At 38.5% G+C, this 19,362-nt stretch overlaps 1 long non-coding RNA gene and 1 pseudogene across 2 annotated transcripts; one reads left to right on the top strand and one right to left on the bottom strand.

The window, feature by feature from the left end:
* Positions 1 to 303: 303 nt before the first annotated feature.
* Positions 304 to 10,109, bottom strand: LOC111558336. 2 transcript variants are annotated; one of them, XR_006591945.1, is made up of 3 exons: positions 4,519 to 5,139; positions 1,123 to 1,254; positions 304 to 480 (listed from the first exon to the last, which is right to left on the bottom strand). It is a non-coding gene; the product is annotated as an uncharacterized LOC111558336 (long non-coding RNA). The 2 variants fall into 2 exon arrangements; XR_002739084.2 differs by lacking the exon at positions 1,123 to 1,254 and having other exon boundaries at positions 4,519 to 10,109.
* Positions 10,110 to 12,387: 2,278 nt separating this feature from the next.
* Positions 12,388 to 14,452, top strand: LOC101096374 (annotated as a pseudogene).
* Positions 14,453 to 19,362: the final 4,910 nt, after the last annotated feature.

Here is a 19,362-nt window from a genome sequence, read left to right as displayed (position 1 = left end):
GAAAAACCCTGAATAAAGCCTGAGTGCTCAAAACATAGAGAGGAGCTCAAAGTCCACAAGAGACTTACCCTCAAACTCCAGATTCACCAAGAAAGCAATGAGCTGAATACACTGTGAGTACTGGCCATGTTTGCTCAACAGCCTTGGAATTGTTGGGGGTCTTCTCTGGATTCCATTTCTCTGATACCATGTAATGTCAACCTTAAAATAGCCAGTTACTTTGCTAGCAAAATAAGTTTATTTGTAAATAGCAGAGGAATTGCTATTTGGGACAAGCAAACTACAACAAGCCATAGGCAAATATGAAGAGACAAAGGGATGGTCAGTTTTTATTCAGTTTTTGGAGGAAATTGAGAAGGTTTTTATTTTTTAAAGTTCTCTGGAAAAGGACAAGTGTTCCAGGTTACAGAAGTTTCTCCTTGGCTGCAGGTGGTAGTTGGTGCATTGTTGTTGGGGCAGGCATGGATCTTTGTTCTTTTTCTTAAAAGTAGGAGAAGAAAATCCTATGTGAAAAGTTATCCTTTTCATAATCCTATGTGATGGTTATCCTGGCTGCAATGAGTAATATGAGCATTAGGAGCTCCCCTCCAGGGCTTCTGACTCCATTTTCGGTGAGGGAGGTTTCCTTTACTCATTTTTGCTGGAGTATCTAGTGTCTGCCATATCCAAGCCCTCACCTATACTAATGCATGTACCCACAGTGAAGACAGAGCTGGAGTCATCTGGACTGCCTTGCTAGGACTGGACCAGGCAGGCTGGCCAGGGTATCCTCCAATAAAAGATACTTGGAAGCCTCAATTACAGCAGAAACTGAGAACCCCAGCTGACAGCAAGTCCCCATGGGCACAGACTATTGCCCATACAACTGACATCTCAGAGTGATGTTCACAGTTTAGGCTCCCTCTACTCTTGAGGCAACGCAGGTTGTTGTGGATGGCCCAAGCTTCCAAAGGCCTGGAGGGACCCAGCTGCCTAAAAGCAACTGAAAGAGTATATACAGCATATACATGGGCTGCCCAAGTCAGGGTAGTGAGGGACCTACAGCAGGTCAATGTCCAGTGAGGCTGGCTCACAGGGGAGGGGCACTGTGTATCTGGCATCTGACTAATTTGAAACACTAACCTATGCATAATCCATATTCCTCTTGAAGGCAGAGCTGGCAGATCTCCACTGCCTTTCCATGACTGGATCAAGCAGGGTGGCCAAGGTGTCTGCCGACAAAAGACAGCTGGGAGCCTTGATTGCTGCAGAAGCCTGGAACCCCAGCAAACAGTAAGTATATATGGGACTGAATGTCACCTATTTCGATGGCTGCCTCACAGTGATTTTTGGAGGAAGGGGTCCCTACACCTATGAGGTAATGTAAGTTACTGGGGACGAGAACTAGGTCCACAGGCCCGGAGAGCTCAGACTAGCCAAAGATGACTGACAGGGTGCAGGAGGCACAGATCAGGCAATGTCAGGCAAGTCCAGGTCAGGCTGTTGGGGGTGCCCAGCCTCTGCCTAATTCTAAGCCTTAACCTACACAATTGTGCATAATCCCTCTGAAAGCTGTGTTGTTTGGAAGGCAAATAATACTCAAAGGCTGACTTTGTCTTTGCCAACAATTCACTGTGCAAATTTCACAAGCCAATAGAATACAAGAGAATGTCTTTTCATTAGCCACTATGGAAATAACATACTCCAAACCAAGGTTGGATTAGTCATACTATTGTTCTAGGCAAGGGGAGATGAAATGTATAAAGTTCAAGTTTAGTTGAGGCGTAATTTTATAGGAGGTGGTACCCAGAAGACAGGTTAGCCAACTTGGAGCTGAAGTCCAGATGCCAGCGCTAAAGTCTCGTGGAGCTAGAACATGTTGCTAGAGCAAGAGCACTGGTGTTGATGGGCAAGATCCCTTCTTTGAAGGGATACCACATGCCTTTCACCACTGTCAGTAGAAGAGCCATCTTAACCATGGCAGGAGCTATTTGCCCCTAGGTCTTCAAGAGTCATTTTAGATCAGCAAAGTGTAGCCTTGCCCAGACCAAACACTCTACGATAGTTCTCACAAATTCTCAGTATTTATAGTCTAATGTTCCTTTGCCATAGTTGCTTTGCTTCTTCATATATTTTTATTGATAAACCTGTGACCAGGGCCCCCAGCAGCTGAGCTACTAAGTTATGAGTGAGAACAGATGGGATGATGACATCCTGACACAACTCCATTGTTGCATCAAAACAACTTCACTTCTAAGAACTTTTTTTGTCTTTGTCATAAATAAGTGGATTTAAAATCATGTCAAACCAATACACAACAGTCTATCCTGTGATTTCAAATCACTCTAAAGCTAATTAATACAAATGTCCTGTACAAACCTAAATTCACAAAGATATCAATCCACCCTGTGATTCTACAACACTTACAATATTCATCACAGGTACTAAGTCATATTTGTGCAATATTTCTCCTTTGGCAAACATTCTCTTATATTATAGTTTAATGACCAGTTTAAGCAACCATATTCCTAATTTTATCAATATAAATATAACAAATCTCTTTAGCATGGTACCATGTTTAATTATAAAGCAACCAAAAGTTAAGCTTCTTAAATGACTCAGTTAAATTTCCATACAATTATGTTTCTAAGTAAAGATCATTTTTATAAAGTTCCAGGGGGTGCACGCTTGCACAGCACTATCAAACATGTGTTCAACTGCCATAACACTAGAACTCAAAACTGCCATTATTTTTATAAATGCACATTTTTGTTCTTTTAAATTCCTGCAAAGGTAGTTTGACTTTATTAATCTCACCTTCCAAATATACCTTCACTTTTCTTAAGTTTTCTGATGTGAGATTTACATTATTAATTTTGGAGGCTTGATGTGAAACATGTCTCTGGTTATTTTAAGGGTTCCTTTATCTTCTGCTGAACTTAATTAACATCTTTTTCCTTATATTGTCATATTCTTTACCTGTTGTAGTCTTACACAGGTAATGTTTTTTTCCTTATTTTTTCCTTGACTCCAATAGATAAGAGTGAGGTTTGGCTTAGAGCATACTAGCTCTATGTTATATATAACTGGTTGGGGAGGCATAAAGCCATAGTCATAAGTACTTATACTATAGATATCTTCAAAGATCTAGCAGTAATAAAGGTACTTTGGATTCATTCCAACAATGTATCCTTAGGAACATGTTTTCCTTTTATCATAAGGGGTCTTTCCATAGCCAGTGGGCTCCACTCTCTCTTTTGATATTGGGAAACTGCAAAGTGTGGTAACCTGAGATCATGTTTCCTTACTTAAGTGCCAATATTCTAATTTCGTAGTTGTCCAAGGAATAACAGTCATTAGAATGTATTATATCTACTTCTGGTTAGGCTGTTATCTCAGACAATCAGTATTGACCCAAGATTATAGCTGTCCTAAGAGTACTCCACATATCAGCCATCCCTAACTGTACATTGACAGTGTACATAAAACATATTTGGGGGTTTTTTTTAGTGTTGCTATTTTTTAGCATTTTCTCTGGCTGCTTTGTTTTTTACTGCCATGTGAAATTTATGTTTTGTAACATAAAGCTAATTGTATCCATCTGTATACCCAATGATGACAAAACTGCCACCGCATGTGTGTCAGATTGAGAGCAAAGTTTAAGAATTTAATGTGATTTGATTTGGAATTGAGAAAAAGTGGCTGCCATTGTTCCTCCACTTAAGCCTCCTACCAGTCCAACAAGGAACCATAAGACTTTCCTCCCTTTGAGCTTTCTGTTTTTGGCATATGTTGTAAGTTGGATATAAAGGAGCTGGATAAACCCAAGCACAACTTGGGGATTTGTATTTGCCTAGAAAGTCCTACATATTAAATTTTAATGTATAGACTATGATTATAAATTGCAATATGAATGGTATGGATTTATTAACAATGATTTCTACACCCTTGGGGTAGAGATCTGTGATAGGAGATAGTAGCTTGATTATATTACAGAAGATAATGATATGTGTTATGTGCTAAGTTTCCTGGGTGTTCTCTATACACCGCATAATGTCCCTGGTTCTTTTAAAGTCTGGGCATAATGTCCATAGATCTATTATTCACTTTCTAGTAGGTGAATATGGGTTAAACAGTGTAAATCAGGAGTGTAGTAGATGATCAGTTTTTGGCCTATTTATATTTAAAGATACAATTCCTATTCTGTGTATTCACCAGCTGCTCTTTTACACTAAAATGCTCACACACAAATCAGGAACTAAATCCAGGTTATTTTCAGAGTCTCTGTGATTGTCCAATGCTGCCTCAATTTAGTAGGATAAAACTACAGAGATTCCCGGGTGGCTCAGTCAGTTGAGCATCTGACTCTTAATTTTGGCTGAGGTCATGTCAGGGTTCATGGGATGGAGCCCCTCATGGGACTCTGCACTGCCAGTGCAGAGCTTGCTTGGGATTCTCTGTGTCCCTTCTCTCTGCCCCTTCCTCTCTCTCTCTCTTTCAAAAATAGATATTTTTTTAAAAAAGTAAAAAATTCAGAACCTGGTTGACGAAATATATGTGCTGGGTTATGATACCAAAAGCCAGTTAGTAGTTCAGGCCAGTCTTCACCCTCCAAGTCAACGTCTAATAGAGTTGTTGTTCAGAATCCTTGATGGTTCTTATGGAGATTAAAATGGAGGTCACCACTGCTTCATCAGCTTCCCTAAGTATTTAAGTATTTGGTGTCTCTACTGATTGAAGCTTTCCTGGTGAGTAGATAGTGTGGACAGCGAAGGATGGGGTGCAGAGGCTGGGTTGGTTGATGCCGGTGATGTTGATGAGTCCTCCGTTGCAATAAGGTGACTACACTAGTGATCTCTGGAGAATGCGGAGGATGTCACAGACAGTGGAGTTGTGCCGGACCAGAAAGTGGCATTCCAGTTCAGAACACTGGCACAGCTCCTATTGCTGGAGCCATCAGAGGAGTATCCACAGCTGTAATGACTATGGTATCCAACAGGGAGCGATAGGCAACGGAGTATGGGCAGCAGGCAGCATGCTGCACTGACCCGTTAGTAATCTTGGTAGGGTTCAAGATGCATCGTGGATTCATGCCTGCAAAATAAAGATAGTTTCCTTGGCATTTTTAATTCCTTCTTGTTGTTCTTGCCACCCAAGGATATCTACCATTATGACGTCCGTTATTGTCTATATTCCCTCTAGCATAGTCGCCCTCCATCTTGCGAGGCTAAATATCAGGCATCTGGTGTCAATACGATAAAGATGGTGTTCTCATGCCTGCCATTTTCAGAGTCATCATCATATTTTCTTTAATGTGATGTAATGTAGTTTTTTCTTCAGTCATCCAGTAGGTTGTATTGATGGCAGGTAACATAATTTTCCTAGTACTATATATATATATACCATTATGTTTTTTTAAATGTTTTCCTTCTAGTTTAGATTCTGGAGTTTGTCAGTGGTCTCATCTGTAGAGGTGCTTGCAGTATTAATGCGATAGGAGTTTTTCCATTCTTTCCATATTTATGGTTTAGAGATCTTGCCACCTCGCAGACTGGTTTCGTCCAAGCTTTTATATCAGGCTTATTAGTCAGCTTCTGCTTGAGTAAGCCATTGCACCTTTCATTTGACCCAGACATGGTTGGACTTGTAGGTGTTAAGTCCTTTGTATCTTACTATGCTTTGTTCTTAGCCCATTCTTGTACTTGCTTTCCTTTGCAGTGGGGCCCCTGATTTAACTGGGATACCATAGCAAGCAATCCCGATTTCTAATGCTCTGATGGTAGATTTCTGATCATTTTTCCTGCAAGGATAGAGTAATCCTATTCCTGACCATGTGTCTACAAAGTGCATGCATAATTTGTTCTCTGGTACAGATAAGGGTCCTATACAATCATTTGTATAATCTGGAAGGGTCTGCTGCTTCTTTGACCTTACAGAGTATTCATTAGTGAACTTCACACTTTAAACTTTCAGCAATTCCCACATTTCTTAATTTGAAAGTGGAGGTATTTGGTAGGTATATACATGTTTATTTTCCTAATCATGTCCTAGTGCTTTGTGTCCCAGCATGATTTGTTTGGTGATATGTGCCCATGCAATGACCCAATCACTTGGCATATTTGCGTGCTCAGGTTTTATGTTCCATTGTTCTGCTTGTTTATATATGGTTGTGTTTTGAATTGGTTTCCTCCTTAGTCGTGAATCATTGTATTTTTGTTAAATTTCGGGAATTTGGGCCTCTTAGTTTTCCTAGTGAGTTTGTCTATCTGGTCATTAAGTTTTGGTACTTGAGCCTTGTCTTTCTGATATGCCGAGACATGTGTGATGAACATGAAGACGTCAGCCAGTGCTATTTTCTGCCATATCCTTACTCTATATGTTCATATTTCCTATTTTCCAGTCATTTCCCTACCATGTTCCCGACCAAAGAGCTATTCCAACAGCTATTTCCCATGGGTCTGAGAAAGATACAGGTCATTCTGATTTTCTTTAACAGATTGTTCATCAGTTAGTTTTATGGCCATTAATTCAGCATATTGTGCTGATTTTCTCAAGCCTGAATCTGTCAGAGTTAGACCATCATTAGTCCTCAAGGCCACTGGCTGCCAGCATTCTCCAGATGGTGTCATGGAGGCTGATCCGTGTATGAACCAGGCATTACTGGGTGCCAGGGACCAGGGCAGTCCCCATTGCCCAACTGCTGGAGCGTGGATAGGCTTGCCCTCAGGAATTCTGGCAAGTCCACTATTGGCATAGTGGAGATTTTCTCAGTTCACACAAAGCTGACCCTCAATCTGCTTGTCCTGCTTGGAAATATACCATTTCCAGGTTAGGACTTTATGGTCAGGGGTCTGCTTTACCCATTCCAGAATAGGCTGTTGTAGCTTAGGTGTAATTAGTTTACTTTCTGTCAGTGGTTCTGAATTTTGTAGGGCTCATAGAGTACCTGGGTGAGCCCTTAATTGGTTGGTGCCTGTTGTTGGACCACAGGAACTTCTTAGTCCAAAATACAGTTGGGTAATATTTGGGGGTCCTGTGGTGTTTTAGTCCATAGTGGTGTTTTAGTCCAAACCCTTGTGAGTATAGGCACTCTGGTTTATATCCAGAGCCCTCATGAGATGGTATTATAAGTTCTGACAGCATTTTTGAAATAAAGACTGCCTCATGGGTCTCCATCTAAATGCCCTACTATTCCTATTTATTTCAAAAAATATGTTTTAATATCTTCAGATATGGTATGTGCTATTTCCAATATCCAAAAAGTCCTATCAGTTTCTGAGCTGCTGATTTTGTGGTACAAATGAAGTGCAATCTAGCTTGTCTGTGACTGGGTCTCATATATTCTGCCTTCAGAAGACCTAGAAATTTTAGTGTAGTGTCCCTGTATGTTACTTTGGTCAGTTGTCCATCCTGTGAGTGTAAAGATTTCAATTAATTCTGTAGTGACTCTAGTCTGTTTTTCCAAGTTATCACCACAAGTAAATGTGTCATCAATATAGGAAATGCTGGTTTGTGTGTGTTGTTTTCCTGAAAAACCTGGATGTTTTGTGTTAGAAAGTTGTGGGCTATTACTGGTCTCTTGTGTTAATCTTGTGGTAACCTAGTAAACTGATATTGTCTGCCTTCCCAATGAATGCAGTCATGGACTGGCTCTCCTCATCGGTTAGAATAGCAAAGAACATGTCAGATAAGTCTATCACCATGTAATAAGTTCCCAATCCAGTGATGATACTGATTAGGATAATGCCTAAATCTAGGAGTACTTCCTCAATTTGGAGAGAGTATTTGTTTAACTTCTTCTAATCTACTGTAAGTCTATATTATCCATCTGGCTTTTTAACAGGCCAGATTGGATTGTTAATCGCAAAATATAGGGATGATAATTTGTTCCTTTAGGGGTTCCTGAATGTTTCTCTTAATTTTTATATGTCCTATTACATCTAGTCCAAGAATGTTTTCTAAATCGGGACCAATAAGGCATTTATCCATAATGAGTGATCTATCACATTGTTAGGAATCTATGTACCATTGTCCCTGGGGTTAATTTTCACCTTAATCCTTCAACTAATTCCTTTTTATTGTTAAAGTTTTCTAAATTAGTAGGATAGCCTAGTATAATGGTACTTAGAACCCTATATCTAACAACATAGTGATATATGTAGCATTTTTACTTATGAAGTGGTTTCTATTGAAATGGCCAGTATAACTTGAGTGACTGTCACCAGCTTGGGCCAAGAGACAGAGACTGCCCAGACTCTAGGGGGGTTGCTCTCCTCTGGCTACCAATGGCTTGTCTATTAATAGAATTAAGTTTTTTAAATGGGGTAACTATTCACAATAAATGGGCCAGTGGGTCTATATGTAGGTTTATTTTTCTTAGGTCTATTTACTCTAAAAGGTGGTTGTTTCCATTTCTCTGACACTGCACATGCATATTTTCTGGGGTTTCTCTTTGGGTTTCTATCTTCATAATTTGTTATAAAGAGTGGTAGTCTAAATGGCTTAGGTGGCCAAATGGGTCTTGCATATTTAGTTCTAAATGACCTATTTTGATTGCATCTATGTACATTAGGTGTAGGCCTGTTTTGTTGATAAACATGAGTGTTAAAGCCTTTATTTTGACTTAGTTCCTCAGCTGTTCTTATCAAATCAATCAGTTATCCTTTGTTTCTGGAACCTGCAAATACTATAATGCTTTTCTGTCCTATGGGGGCTCAGCTTTTAAACTGATCTTTTCAATTTTTTTCTGTTGCTTCCACATATATTGGTGAGGGTGTCCCCTATCATGAATCACAGTTAATAATCCTAATTTTATTATTATATTAGTAGATTCTCCTGTTCTCAATGAATATTCTTTTAGGGATAAATATATTAGGTAGAGGCCATCTTAATCTCCAGGTTGCTGCTAATCACAGATCTTCGTAAATCAGTATTTTTTCTCCAAATATTCAAAGGTGTCAAGTGGTAATGGATCCAAGTTGCATAACACCTGCTCCTGTGAGAATAAAGTTTTGTCTTCTTTTGGGCCATGAATCTAATATTCACTGGGTTTCTGTGTCCAAATCAGTTTGTTGGAACTCCATTCCAATTTTTTGGTGTTTTTTTTTTTGGTTTTAGTTTTTGTTTTTTTTGTCTAGTAAAGCTCTCTTCAGTGACTCTGATTCATCCCATATTATCATTTTAGTTTTGTGTATTTTCATGGGCCTAGCTTCTAGTAGGTTAAGTTACCAGGGTCAAATGGGTTAAAATCATCATCACTCCTGGGTATGAATTGTTGCCCTTAGGAGCAAAGGGGTCTGGGTTTCTTCCTACCCTGGATATTACTTTTCGTGCCAGTACTTTTCCTTTCTGCCTATTGCCATCTATTTACTCTAAGAACACGGGAATGTTTTCCTTAGTTGCTGTTTCTTTCTTTCTTTTTTTCTTATTCTTTTTTTTTTTTTTTGGTGTTTCTTGTGCCTTATTTTAGAAATCCTTCCCTACCTTGAAATAAGATAGTTTTTTTATATTAAATTTAATAATGAAAATAAACTTCCGTGCAACAGTGAACACTATAATAAAATATAAGCTGTCAGATACAGGCTTTGTAAAAACCTTTTTCAAAAGATCAAAAAGATCAGAGTCCAAATCTTTTTACATGTCAGTTACACTCATTATCAGAGAACCTATGCTTTTTCCCTTGTGTGGAATACAACCTTCATATTTCCAGGTTCTGTTTGTGTGGATCTATGACTGGGTCTCTGTGTTGCTGCATAACACTGCTTATTGTGATTCTTCTTCAAAGTTAATTCTAGTAAGGCAGTTTACCATTGACTGAGGTATGTACAAAGTGAGGAGACGTTCCCTAGCATGTATTATGAAGCTATATAATGGTTTTGGCTATTGTTGGCTCTCTACTCTTCCACGTGAATTTTATATTTTTTTAATTTTAATTCCAGTATAGTTAATATACAGTGTTATATTAGTTTCAGGTGTACAATATAGTCCGTCAACCAAATCCATACATCACCAATGGTCATCATGACAAATGCACTCCTTAATCCCCATCACTTATTTCACCCATCCCCCACACCAACCTCTGTTCTCAACAGTTAAGAGTATGTTTCTTGGCTTGCCTCTTTTTCACCCCTTTGTTTTGTTTCTTAAATTCCACATATGAGTGAAATCATATGGTATTTGTCTTTCTCTGACTTATTTCGTTTAGCATTACACTGTCTAGCTCCACCCATGTCATTGCAAATGGCAAAAATTTCATTCTTTTTTATGACTAAATAATATCCCACTGTGTGTGTGTACACACACACATACACGCACCACATTGTCTTTATCAATTCATCAGTCAATAGATACTTGGGCTGCTTCCATAGTTTGGCTATTGTAAATAATGCTGGTATAAACATATGTCTCTTTGAATTAGTGTTTTCATATTCTTTAGGTAAATACTCAGTGTGATTACTGGGTCATAGGATAGTTCTATTTTTGACGAAAATCCATACAGTTTTCCACATTGGCTAGACCAGTTTGCATTACCATCAACAGTGCAAGAGTGTTTCTTTTTTTCCACATCTTTGCCAACACTTGCTGTGTGTTTTATTTTAGCCATTCTGACAGGTGTGAGGTGACATCTCAATGTAGTTTTGATTTTGCATTTTCATGATGATGGGTGATGTTGAGCATCTTTTCATGTGTCTGTTGGCCTTCTGCATGTCTTCTTTGGAGAAATGCCTGTTCATTCCTTCCGCCCAGTTTTTATTGGATTGTTTTTTGGGTATTGAGTTATGTAAATTCTTTATACATTTTGGATACTAACCCTTTATTAGATGTGTCATTTGCAAATATCTTCTCCTTTTCAGTAGGTTGCCCTTTAATTTTATTGTTTCCTGTACTGTGTAGAAGCTTATTTTGATGTAGTGAATAGTTTATTTTTGCTTTTATGTCCCTTACCTCAAGAGACATAGCTAGAAAAATGTTGCCATGGCCAGTATCAAAGACATTGTTGCCTGTGCTCTCTCCTGGTATTTTTATGGTTTCAGGTCTCACATTTAGGTCTTAAATCCATTTTGAGTTTGTTTTTGTGGTATGGTATAAGAAAATGGTCCAGTTTCCCTAACATCATTTGCTAAGGAGACTGTCTTTTTACCATTCCATATTCTTTCCTGCATTTTTGAAGACCAACTGATCATACAATTGTGGGTTTATTTCTGGGTTTTCTTTCTTGTTCTATTGATTTATGGATCTATTTTTGTGCCAGTATCATACTGGTTTGATCACTATAGCTTTGCAATATAACTTGAAGTATGAAATTGTGATACTTCCAGCTTTCTTTTTCAAAATGGCTTTGGCTATTTGGGGTCTCTGTGGTTCCATGTAAATTTTAGGACCATTTGTTCAAGTTCTGTGAACAATGCTTTTAGTATTTTGATAGAGATTGCATTAAATCTGTAGATTGCTTTGGATAGTATAGACATTTCAACAGTATTTGTTCTTCTAATCCATGAACATGGAATGGTTTTCCATTTCTTTGTGTCTTCTTCAATTTCTTTCATCAGTGTTTTAAATTTTGCAGAGTACAGGTCTTTTACCTCTTTGGTTAGATTTATTCCTATTTTATTATTTTTGGTGCAATTGTAAATGGAATTTTTTCCTTAATTTCTATTCTTCATTGTTGCATAGTAATGCAACAGATTTCTGCACTTTGATTTTGTTTCCTGCAACTTTACAAAATTCATTTATCAGTTATAGTAGTTCTTTTGTGAAGTCTTTTGGACTTTCTATATCTAGTATTAGGTTATTTGCAAATAGTGAAGTTTGAATTCTTCCTTGCATCCGCCTTTTATTTCTTTTAATCTTATTACTGTGGCTAGGACACCCAGTACTATGTTGAATAAAAGTGATGAAAGTAGACATCCTTGTCTTGTTCCTGACCTTAGGGGGCAAGTTTTCCATTTTTCCCTCATTGAGTATGATGTTCACTGTGTGTTTTTTATATATGCTGAGCATGGAGCCTGCTTAAGATCTTCTTTTTCTGCCCCTCTCCCCCATTCATGCTCTCTCTTTAAACAAACAAAAAAAATAAAACTAAAATTTTAAAAAAGCATATAAAATCTACTTATCTAAGTATTACTACTTCAGCTTTCTTTTGACATCATTTGCATGATAAATGTCTCTCGATCCCCTCACTTTCAGTATGCAGGGGTCTTTGGGTCTAAAATGAGTTTTCTATAGGCAGCATATAGTTGGGTCTCTTTTTTTTTTTATCCACCTGTCACCCTGTCTTTTGGAGTGTTTAGTCCGTTTACATTGAAAGTAATGATTGATAGAGTGCACTGTGTCTAAGGGCTTGTGAGTGTTGCATTGACTAGTAGCTCCACCACAGTGGACCTGCCCTCTGCTCTCACCAGCTGAGCCATGGTCAGGCCCAGGCAGCTCTGCAAGGTGGTAGCCAGTGGAAGTCATAGGGACAATACACGCCTGGAGTTGGGAGCCTCTTCCAGCTAATGGACCAGATTTGGAGCAGTAGGAGATAAGCTGAACTTGTTGAAGCTGAACCTGAAGCTAAACAGGAAATCCTTGAAAACAAAGATGTGGTGTTTAACACCTTCATTTTGATAGACTTGGAAGAACTAAAGATGATGTCATCATATGTGAAATTGGAGGCCTTTTTAAGGTAAAAACCTTATTGAGGTGATGTGGAAATCTCGCAAAGCCTGTGAAAAATTGCTTCACCTAGGAATATTAGGCAAGTGAATGTTTTGATTAATATATGACAAAGTGATGATGCACTTCCAAATGCACTAGACATTACCTTTGAAATAAGCCAGATTAAGGAGATTAATGGAAGATTAATGGAAGACCAGTCACACCATCAAGTGGGAGGGCATGTGGTGAGAGCTGGGCTGCTTCAGGAGGATGGCACCCTTTACTGTCAGGAAGGAAAGTGGACAGTCACTGAAGTCATGAAGCAATGGTCATCAACTGTTGGAACTCCTCCATCTTGCCAAGAGGAGGTACTTTGCTGAAAGTTCACCAGGAACTGGCAGGCTACACCACAGGGGACATAAGCTTCATAAAAGAAGATTTCAAGCTTCAGTTGAATAAACAACTCATATTCAATTCAGTTTTTGAGAATCTCTTTGGGGTGGGATGTTGGTGTCCATTGGCAATAAACCACCAAGTATTACTGACATGTTTTACCTTGGAGGACTGACAAGCGTATGTGGGTTCAGCATGCACAGCACTGGGTCAGAGTGAAGGAGAATACGGAGTGGAGAAGCATACTAGGCCAGCAACCTACACCTGTATAGCCCATTATTTTTCCAGCCAGGCCAGCATGGTTTCAGAGAACTACAGACTACACTTCTTTCTCGATGTGGGAACCTCTGCCACCTCAACTATAGGGAGGGTCCCAAGACTCATATTCATAAGCTGGCTGAGTGCATTTGCTGGTGTCATGGTGCCAGGATTGTCCCCAGGCTTGGCAACAACTTGGCTGGCACTTAATTACTGTGTCCCCATGGGTATGCAGAAGGGTGACAGGATATGTGATGGCATCTAATTAGAAGCCGGGATAAGGTTCCTGTAGCTGACACGTGTCCTTTACACCCTACAGGAAGAGCTCTGGAACTTGGGCAGCAGTGAGTCACTCAGTGCCACACACTTTCTAAGTAAACACATCTGAGTCATTCTTTGCAGTCCTTATGGTAAACCATGTCAATAAATGTTAAAGACAAAACAAAAATTAACTATTGATAGATATGTATTTATTGCCATTTTATCCCTTGTTTTGTGATTGTTTCTGAAGTTTTTCTTTCATCCTTTCTTTCTTTCACAGTTTGCTTGTTCAGTGATATATTTGGACTTCTATTTATTCTTTGCATATCTATTAGAGGTTATTTTTGGCTGCCATTAGGTTTGTATATAACCTCTTATGCATATAGCAGTCTATAATTTGATGGTCATTTAAGTTTGGAACCATTCTTTACTCCTCTCCTCCCCAAATATTATGTCTATGATGCCATGAGTTACATCTTTTTGTGAGTTCCTTAGCTGATTTTTTACAGAAATATTCATTTTTCTACTTTTGTGTTTCCTACGTTAACATTGTCACTTTGAAGAAAACACCAAACCAGTCCTCTTTAATATCTCTTGCAGGACTGGTTTAGTGGTCATGAACTCCTTTGGGTTTTGTTTTTCTGAGAAACTCTTTATCTCCCCTATTCCGAATGATAGCCTTGCTGGATAGAGTTTTCTTGGCTGCAGGTTTTTCCTATTTGGCATGTTGAATATATCATGCCACTCCCTTCTAGCTTGCAAAGTCTTTGCTGAAAAATTCACTGATAGCCTTATGGAGTTTCCCTTGTATGCAACGGTCTTCCTTAGTCTTGCTGCTTTTATTTTTTTTATCACTATATTTGCCACTATAATTACAATATGTCTTGGTGCGGATCTGCTTTTGATTTTTTTGGGGGTTCTCTGTGCCTCCTGGATCTGGATATCTGTTTCCTTCCCCAGATGAAGGAAGTTTTCAGCTATTATTTCTTTAAATATATTTTCTTCCCTCTTTTCTCTTGCTGCTTCTTCTGAGATCCCTATAATACAAATGTTATTATATTTGATGGAGTCACTGAATTCCCTATGTCTATTCTTGTTTTGTGTAGTTCTTTTTTTCCTCTTTTGTTCAGCTTGATTACTTTCCATCACTCTGTATTTTAGGTCATTAATTTGTTCCTCTGCTTCTTCTAGGCTGCTGTTCATTCCATTAAGCATGTTTCTCATTTTTATTGAAACTTTATCTCTATTTTTTTTAATTTAAATCCAAGTTAGTTAACATACAGTGCAATAATTTCAGGAACAGAATTTAGTGATTCATCACTTACCTATAAAACCCAGTGCTGATCCCAACAAGTGTCCTCCTTATTGCCCCTCATCCCTTTAGCCCTTCCCTCCACCCAACACCCCAACAGCAATCCTCCCTCTCTGTTTTTATATTATTTTTGCTTCCCTTCCCTTATGTTCATCTGTTTTGTATTTTAAATTCCACATATGAATGAAATAATATGATATTTGTCTTTCTCTGGCTTATTTTGCTTAGCATAATACACTCTAGTTCCATCCGCGTAGTTGCAAATGGCAAGATTTCATTCTATTTGATCACTGAGTAATACTGCATTCTGTATATACATTTTATGCATAGATCTTTATCCGTTCATCAATGGACATTTGGGTTTTTTCCATACTTTGGCTGTTGTTGATAGCACTGCTATAAACATTGGGGTATATATGCCCTTTCAAATCGACACTCTGTATCCTTTGGATAATTACCTAGTAGTGCAATTGCTGGGTCATAGGATAGTTCTATTTTCAATTTTTTTAGGAACCTCCATACTGTTTTCCAGAGTGGCTGCACCAGCTTGCATTCCCACCAGCAGTGCAAAAGAGTTCCTCTTTCTCCACATTCCTGCAAATATCTGTTATTGCCTGAGTTGTTAATTTTAGCCATTCTGACATGTGTGAGATGGTATCTCAGTGTGGCTTTAATTTGCATTTCCCTGATGGTGAATGATGTTGAGCATTTTTTCATGTGTCTGTTAGCCATCTGGATGTCTTCTTTGGAAAAGTGTGTCTATTCATGTCTTCTGCCTATTTCTTCACTGGATTATTTGTATTTTAGGTGTTGAGTTTGATAAGTTCTTTATAGATTTTGGATACTAAACCTTTATCTGATATGTCATTTACAAATATCTTTTCCCATTCTGTCAGTTGCCTTTTAGTTTTGCTGATTGCTTCCTTTGCCGTGCAGAAGTTTATCTTGATGAGGTCCCAATAGTTCATTTTTGCTTTTGTTTCTCTTATCTCTGGAGACATGTCAAGTAAGAAGTTGCTGCAGCTAAGATCAAAGAGATTGTTGCCAGTTTTCTCCTCTGGGATTTTGGCTTCCTCTCTTATGTTTAGGTCTTTCATCCATTTTGAGTTTGTGTATCATGTAAGAAAGCGATTCAGGTTCATTCTTCTGTATGTTGTTGTCCAGTTTTCCCAGCACCGTTCGCTAAAGAGACTGTCTCTTCTCCATTGGATATTCTTTCCTGCTTTGTCAAAGATTAGTTGGCCATATGTTTGTGGGTCCATTTCTGGGTTCTCTATTCTAGAAGTTCCATTGATCTGAGTGTCTGTTCTTGTGCCAGTACCATACTGTCTTGATGATTACAGCTTTGTAAGATAGCTTGGAGTCTGGAATTGTGATGCCTCCAGTTTTGGCTTTCTTTTTTAAGAATGATTTGGCCATTCAGGGTCTTTTGTGGTTACATACAAATTTTAGGATTGTTTGTTCTAGCTCTGAAGAATGCTGGTATTATTTTGATAGGGATTGCATTGAATATGTAGAATGTTTTGGGTAGTATTGACATTTTAACAATATTTATTCTTCCAATCCATGAGCATAGAATGTTTTTCCATTTTTTCAGTTTTTCAGTTTCTTTCATAAGCTTTCTATAGTTTGCAGTGTATAGATTTTTTACCTGTTAGGCTAATTCTTAGGTATTTTATGGGTTTTGGTGTAATTGTAAATGGGACTGATTCCTGGATTTCTCTTTTTGCTGCTTCATTATTGGTGTACAGAAATGCAATTGATTTCTGTACATTGATTTTTATATCCTGAGACATTGCTGAATTCATGTATTAGTTCTAGCAGGTTTTTAGTGGAGTCTTTTGGATTTTCCACATAGAGTACCATGTCATCTGTGAAGAGTGAAAGTTTGTCTTCCTCCTTGCCAATCTGGATGCCTTTTGTTATTCCTTATCTCTGTTTTAAGGGTCTCACTGATGTCTTCCATTATTTTCTCAAGTCCAATGAGTATCTTTATGATCATTTTTTTATGTTGATTTATTTTTGAGACAGAGTGTGTGTAACCAGGAGGGCAAAGAGAGAGGGAGAGAGAGAATCCTAAGCAGGCTCCACACTGTCAGCTCAGAGCTGAACACAGGGATTGACCCTAACCATGAGATCATGGCCTGAGCCAAAACCAAGAGTTGGACTCTTAAACAACTGAGCCACCCAGGCACCCCAATGATAATTACTTTAAATTCTCCATCAGACATGTCACTTATATCTGTTTCACTTAGATCTCTAGCCATGGCCTTGTTCTGTTTCATTTAGGGCAAATTCCTCTGTCTTATTTTGTCTAAGTTTCTGTGCCTATTTCTGTGTTAGGAAAGTCAGCTACATGTCCTGTTCTTAAATGTAATGGCCTTATGAAGAAGAGGTTGTTTAGTGCCCTACAGTGTTGTGTCCCTTGTTTCTCAGGGACTGGCACTTCAGAGAGTGTCTTGAATGTATTCTGCATGCTGCTGTTGTGTCCTGGCCACTGTATCCTTCAGGCCAGTCATCTGCAAAGGCTGTCTTCTCCTGTTGTGGGCCATGTTTGGCCCCTGGCCTGAATGTGGCAAATTTTAACTAGGTGTGCTCTAGTCTGCTTGTGAATTGAGATCTGTCTCTAGGTCTCCACCAGAATGGAGACCCTGCAAAACTCTCAGATTGGGAGATGTGGTGTTGGCAGGAGTTTATGCCAGTCTACTGAGGGAGGAGGCCCACAGCACTGGGACTGAAACAAGCATGACTAGGAGCATGGGGGTTGGGGCTTGGTGTAAGTTAGTAGCAGGTGTTGGTGGTGTGCTGGTGTGTGCACCTAGCCCCGTGCTTATGCTGAGGGGGAGGGGATGGAAATGGTACTGACAGTTCCTTTGTTCCTGGAGGCATCTCTCTGTTGCCAAAGACTGCCTTTGAGTTTTTGTCTTCCCCCACTAAAATAATTCAGTAGTCTACAATCTAAACCAAAATAATAATAAATAATGTTGGTCAGTGCTCTGGGATATATATCATACTACATGCCAAATTTGAAATACAGGCTGATACATTATACTAAATTTATAACTGACCAAAATCTGGTTAAGCCCGTTTTCAGATTGACAAATTTTAAACTTAATATACTATTTACATCTATAGCATCCTACTGAAATTATAAACAGCCTTTGAATGGACAAAATTTGACAGCTGTTATAATTTGGTGCTACACTGGCTACGATAATTATCTTAATACTGCTTTACCATATTATACAGCCATTTGGAATTCTGTATTAAGTGTCTCTCTGATAAAATAAGAGAAATTATGAAAGACAGGAGGACAATAGCAAATATGACTCACTAACCCTACCAAAAATACTCAAGAGGTGGTTTAGGGGTAAAAATAGATTATATATTAACTTCTGAGGATTTCTGGAGACCTATTGAAGACTTAGTCTGGATAAAAGTTAAAACTAAGGAAATCCCAGATGTCCTGATTATCCAACTCAGTTTGTTTTGCAAGTTTCAAAATAAAATACATGTATTTAGTTGGGGTCTTAGGGATTGCAGTCTGAGAGACACAGATTCAACCAAAATCAAAAGTGTACTCTGGGGGAGAAACAATGGATGTTAGAGTTTTTAAAGAAGGAATTTACTTAAGTTATTTTGAATGAGATGTGATAGGTGCTGGTATACCTACCGTAAGACTAATCTATATGTGACCAATTGCTAGAAAGTGTTAGATGGAAAGTCCATTTATGCCCATTTTAATATGCAGATGTTTTGACTTTTAGTGGAGTTCAGCAAGAATTCTGAGGGTTTGAGACATGAGATGTGCCTAAGCCCCACTTCCTCAGTGTCCTCCAATATCCATTTTAAATAACCCTCCCTCTTAGCAGTGCTTTATTTTCTCCATTATCATTTCCCCCTTTTGACTGAGGTATTTCTATATAGTAAGCATCACCGATCAACCTTTGGTTTTGTAGTCCCATTGTGATGCTGGAGTGGCCAACAACCTGCTCCAGGTCTATCGACTCTCCAGGAGGGGAGAGTCTCATGGTTGGTCAATATTCATCATGTTTAATAAGCTTGCTGTGCAAGAGTTTTAAGGGTACATCTGAGAAACAAGGAGGTTCAAGGAAGTGGACCTTAGGCTATGTCAGTTCAAGTTTCACTTGTTGATTGTCAGTGGGTAAGTTTGATGAATGTTTTTAAGACTTTAAGCAACCATTATTTTGAGCAAAACAATGAATAATATACAGAATAAAACAGCAATTAATAATACAATTTGTAGACTTGAACACCAGAGTCCCAAATCCCAAGAGAAGCCAGTTAAAAATATGAGGGAATTTAGCTTGAATGTCCCTTTAAGAATTTAGCTAATTTGAATAATACAGCATGAGGTTTTAGCTATTGCACAAACCCCTACTTTGTAATCTAATGCTATTCTATTATCAAGAACCACTCGGGCTAGGGAATCTAAAGATTTTTCTTCAGAACTAATAGCTCAGGCCATTGAACTAGTAACTCTATTAATTGTTCTGGTT

This window comes from Felis catus, chromosome F1, assembly GCF_018350175.1.
Source record: "Felis catus isolate Fca126 chromosome F1, F.catus_Fca126_mat1.0, whole genome shotgun sequence".
In the NCBI taxonomy this organism is placed as follows: domain Eukaryota; kingdom Metazoa; phylum Chordata; class Mammalia; order Carnivora; family Felidae; genus Felis; species Felis catus.
The sequence above is the reverse complement of the archived record's forward strand: the minus strand, read 5'-3'. Positions and strand labels throughout refer to the sequence as shown.